This window comes from Oncorhynchus kisutch, linkage group LG23, assembly GCF_002021735.2.
Source record: "Oncorhynchus kisutch isolate 150728-3 linkage group LG23, Okis_V2, whole genome shotgun sequence".
NCBI classification, from domain to species: Eukaryota; Metazoa; Chordata; class Actinopteri; order Salmoniformes; family Salmonidae; genus Oncorhynchus; species Oncorhynchus kisutch.
The window spans coordinates 31,443,051-31,448,503 of record NC_034196.2 but is presented as its reverse complement, the minus strand read 5'-3'; the positions used below and the strand labels follow the sequence as shown (position 1 = coordinate 31,448,503).

General features: G+C 47.7%; 1 pseudogene; it reads left to right on the top strand.

Moving 5' to 3' along the window:
- Window positions 1-367: 367 nt before the first annotated feature.
- LOC109868811 (E3 ubiquitin/ISG15 ligase TRIM25-like) lies at window positions 368-2,521 on the top strand (annotated as a pseudogene).
- Window positions 2,522-5,453: the final 2,932 nt, after the last annotated feature.

Below are 5,453 nucleotides of genomic sequence, written 5' to 3'. Positions count from 1 at the left end.
AATGAGATGTTTTCCGCCTTTGCCTATAAACCCAGTCCAGAAAAGAACATTACATTATCTCTAAAAAAAGAAAAATATCTCTGATATTTAGATCTCTAAAAAGAACAATAATACAGATTATAATGCGGGCACTGAGACAGTGTTGTTATTGCACTCCGTAAGCAGATGTTGGTGTTGTTCTAATGTTTGAGAACAGACAGAAGCAGACGCACACGCATGCACGCACACACACACACACACACTTGCACTTTCTCCCTCTCTAGTTATATTTCTCTCTCTCCCTCCCACAAACTTTCTTCTGAGGAAACAAAACTGATCTCTGTCTCTGTGTCATCTGTCTGTGTGAGAGTGAACAACAACAGTCCAAATGTCTCTGCGGGGAGTTCTGCTGGACCAGGACCAGTTCTGTTGTTCTGTCTGTCCGGAACTACTGAAGGAGCCGGTGGTTATTCCCTGTGGACACAGTTACTGTAGAAGCTGTGTTGAGGGCTACTGGGATCAGGATGATCAGGGGATCTACAGCTGTCCTCAGTGCAAGCAGACCTTCACTCCAAGGCCTACTCTGAGGAAAAATAACATGTTGGCTGAAGTGTTGGAGACACTGCAGAAGACAGGACTCCAGGCTGCTCCCCCTCCCCTGTGCTATGTTGGACCTGGAGATGTGGCGTGTGATTTCTGCACTGGGACCAGAAAGCAGAAAGCCTTCATGTCCTGTCTGGCATGTCTGGTGTCTTACTGTGAGACTCACCTCCAGCCTCACTATGATGTTCCTGGACTAAAGAAACACAAGCTGGTCAAAGCCACCATACAGCTACAGGAGAAGACCTCATCATGACAAACTGCCGTACGGATCAACAGTGTATATGTCTATTGTGTGTGATGGATGAACATAATGGCGATATGATACAATGTCAGCTGCAGCAGAGAGGACAGAGAAACAGGTTAAACCAGAACAGCTGGTTGGTGACTCTGTTAAACAGTAGGAAGGCTGTTTGAATAGGAGAGATCAAGAAACATAGTTATTGAAATGAAATCGACCCACAGCAGAAGAAATAAGATTATCATAAATTATCCAAATCGATCAGCTTCTTCTAAAGTCAAACTCCATTATCACTCTTTTGAGTCCAACGTTCAGTCTCTGTGATACATCTCATGTACAGTAAGAACTATAATCAGTCAATCAACTGTGTGCTATGGTGACAAGTGAACTATTGGACACAAAACTTGATAGCTCAATGAAGAGTGTTCCTCCACAGAGTAAGCTGTGGATGAGTCAGCAGAAGCTCCAGCAAAGAGTCCAGGAGAGAGAGAAGGTGCTGAAGGAGCTCCAACAGGCTGTGGAGTTTCTCAAGGTGAGTATTATTATTGACCAGAGGTGATGCACCATTTCACTTCTCTCCTCCAGCCAACCAGAGAGAGAGAGAGAGAGAGAGAGAGAGAGAGAGAGGCCACTCTCCAATCCACTATGGAGAAGAGTCTGGCTGGGCTACAAGTATAGATAGAGAGGGAATAGACTGATTATATCAGGATAAAGTAAGACCCAGATGCAGAATGTGTAGAAGTAATAATGTTAATTATAGCAACAGAAGCAAAGGTACTGGATGGCAGGCAGGCTTAGGGTCTGTGGCAGGCAGAGTGGTCAGGCGGGCAGGGTTCAGGGTCAGGACAGGCAAAGGTCAAAAACCAGGAGGGCGAGAAAAGAGAGGCTGGGGTAAAACAGGAGCTGACAGGACAAATGCTGGTAAGCTTGACAAACAAGACAAACTGGCAACAGAAATCACAGATATAAGTACACAGGATAATGGGGACCACAAATACAGGTGAAACAGATCAGGGCGTGACAGTACCCCCCCCCCCCCCTCTAGGGGCGCCACCTGGCGTCCTACCTGGGCGCATACCTGGTTGACCAGGGTGCCAGCAGTGGAAGTCGATGATGAGGGCTGGGTCCAGGATGTCTCTAGCAGGGACCCAGTGCCTCTCTTCCGGGCCATAACCCTCACAGTCAACCAGGTACTAGAAACCGCTACCCCGTGGTTGAACCCTTAGGAGGCATCTCACCGTGTACGCCGGATGGCCATCAACAACACAGGGAGGAGGGGTGGGCCTAGAAATGGAAGACAAGGGACTGTAAGACACGGGCTTGATACGGGACACATGAAAGGTGGGGTGTATACAAGGGTATGGGTCAACAGAAGACGAACAGCAGAGGGGATAATGACCATTGAGATGTTGAAAGCGGCGACAAATGAGGACACGCCCGGGACCATGGTAGGCCACCAAAAGCGCTGTCGCACAAAGGCCAGGTTCTGACGGGCGCCCAGTTGGCAGGCCAACCCGGAGGAGTCCAGAAGAGCGGAGCGGACGGTGTCGGGAACGAACATCCGGTTGTCAGAACCCCCCCGGGGATTGGCTCTATTCCTCCAACGCCATATAAACCACAAGAATCTCCCGATTCCCCACATCGTAGTTCCTTTCCATGGTGTTGACGCGATGGGAGAAGAAGGCGCAGAAATGTATCTGAGGTCAAGGGCAGAATGCTGGGACAGGACAGCCCCCACTCCGACGTCTGAAGCATCGGCCTCCACCACGAACTGACAAATGGGTCCGGATGAACCAAGATGGGAGCTGTGGTGAAGCGAGGTTTGAGGTCCCGGCACATCTGGTCAGCAGCTGGGGACCACGTGAGCGGAACCTTGGGCGAGGTGAGTGCTGACAGGGGGGAATCCAGGGTGCTCGAACCACAGATAAAGCGGCGATAGAAATTGGTGAACCCCAGGAAACGTTGCAGCTGAACCCATGACATAAGCTGCATCACTGCTCTCACCATCCTGGCATCCATCTGGACACTCCCAGCAGAGATGATGTAACCCAGAAAGGGGATGGTGGAGAGATGAAACTATAATTTCTCCGCCTTCACAAACAGCTGATTTTCCAGGAGGCGTTGAAGGATCTGCCGGACGTGGAACAGGTGTTCTTGAGGGGAGCGAGAGAAGACGAGGATGTCATCAATGTGGAGGAAGACGAACCGGTTTAACATGTCATGGAGAACAGCATTCACCAGAGCCTGGAACACAGCAGGGGCATTGGTGAGGTCAAAGGGCATGACCAGATACTCGTAGTGGCCACTGGCCTTGTTGAAGGCGGTCTTCCACTCGTCCCTCTCTCGTATCCGTACCAGATGGTAGGAATTCTGTAGATCCAGCTTGGAAAACACAGTGGCCCCCTAGAGTGGCTCGAAAGCTGAGGAGATGAGTGGTAGCAGGTAACGGTTCTTAACCGTAATGTCGTTGAGTCCCTGGTAGTCAATGCACGGGTACAGGGTGCACAAAGAAGAAGCCTGCACCGGCGGGAGAGGTAGAGGGACGGATAAATCCAGCAGCTAGGGAGTCCCCAATGTAGGTATCCATAGCCTTGGTCTACTTTCACGACAGAGAGTACAGATATCCCTGGGGTGGTGTGGTGCTAGGGAAAAGGTAAATCCCGCAGTCATAGGGTCGGTGCAGCAGAAGCGATGTGACCCGGGCCTTGCTGAGCACCTCCCAGAGGTCCTGGTACTCCGCGGGAATGGCACCGGGCACCTTCCCGGGGCAGGTTGTCCTGACTTCAGGCAATGGGCGTGGCAGAACGGGCTCCAGCCCATGATGGCACCAGTAGACCAGTGAATGAGGGGATTGTGTCGTTGAAGCCAGGAGAATCCCAATTGCACGGGAATCAGAGGGGACTTGATGTAGGTGGATGGGAGTGGTGTTGTGGGTGACTCGGCCTATAGAACGCCTGTCCAGGGCTATAATGTCCACTGGAATGGAGAGGGGCTGAGTGGGGATGTTCAGTTCGGACGCCAGGGTAGCGTACAAAAAACTCTCGTCGGCCCCAGAGTCAATGAGAACACTGAGCAATTTGGACTGGTCTCCCTATAGCAGAATGGCATGAAAAGGGTGCGAGCAGGGGTAGCAGGACATTCTCCATATGGCCCACGATATATGGCCCTTTCTACAATGAGTTTTTCAGTAGGACCGATTGGAATAATGGCTACCTCTGTATTTTACTTGAGAGTCACTCTGGGAGCCATCAGGTGACCACTTGCGCAATGTAGCCGCTTACGGGTATTCTTCAACATAAATGCGTAAAACTACGTCACAATGCTGTAGACACCTTTGGGAATACGGAGAAAGAGTAATCTGGTCGATAGCCCATTCACTGCTCAATAGGGACGCATTGGAACGCAGCGCTTTTTAAACATGAGGATTGGATTTTTCTCAGGCTTTCGCCTGCAACATCAGTTCTGTTATACTCACAGACAATATTTTTAGTTTTGGAAACTTTAGAGTGTTTTCTATCCTAAGCCATCAATTATATGCATATTCTAGCATCTTGTCCTGACAAAATATCCTGTTTACTACGGGAACGTTATTTTTCCAAAAATGAAAATACTGCCCCCTAGTCACAAAAGGTTTTAATAGCATGAAAATAATATTATGAGATATCATGAACAGCAGGTCTGTGTGTATGTGTGTGTCTGTATGCGTACGTGAGTGGGTGCATGTGTGTGTGTGTGAGAGAGATGGAGAAAGAGAAAGAGAGAGGATTAATGTTTTATTTTCCCTTTTGTACTTTAAATATTTGCACATAGTATGACATTTGTAATTTTGGAACTTTTGTGAGTGTAATGTTTACGTTCATTTTTAGTTCACTTGTCTGGCAATGTTAACAGCTGGAGTGAAAGAGGAGCGATTACGATAGAGGAAACCCAAGTCTAGATTTAACTTTATTGAGATTGTTTGGGATGAGTTGGACTGCAGAGTGAAGGAAAAGCAGCCAACAAGTGCTCAGCATATGTGGGAGCTCCTTCAAGACTGTTGGGAAAGCATTCCAGGTGAAGCTGGTTGAGAGTATGCCAAGAGTGTCATCAAGGCAAAGGGTGGCTACTTTGAAGAATCTCAAATATGAAATAGATTTTGATTTGTTTAACACTTTTTTGGTTACTACATGATTCCATGTGTGTTATTTCATAGTTTTGATGTCTTCACTATTATTCTACAATGTAGAAAATAGTAAAAATAAAGAAAAACCCTTCAATGAGTAGGTGTGTCCAAACTTTTGATGGGGTACTGTATGTTTCCATGCCAATAAAGACCTTACATTTAATTGAGAGAGAGAGAGCTTTTGTGTGTGTTATACTGATACAGTAACAGTTCCTATTGGCTGAATTTCCCCTGCCCTCTCGCTGTGACCTTTACATTGTCCCAAATGGCACCCTATTCCCTACATAGTACACTACTTCTGAGCAGAGACCTACGAGTCATAGTCAAAAGTAGTGCACTATAGTGAACAGAGTGCAATTTGGGATGAATACACACTGTGAGATGCTGAGAGGAGAGGAGGTTGCTTAATCATTAATACACAGCTGTCGTTCCCCACAGTAAGGTAGATGGTTTAAATGAATAGTAAAAATA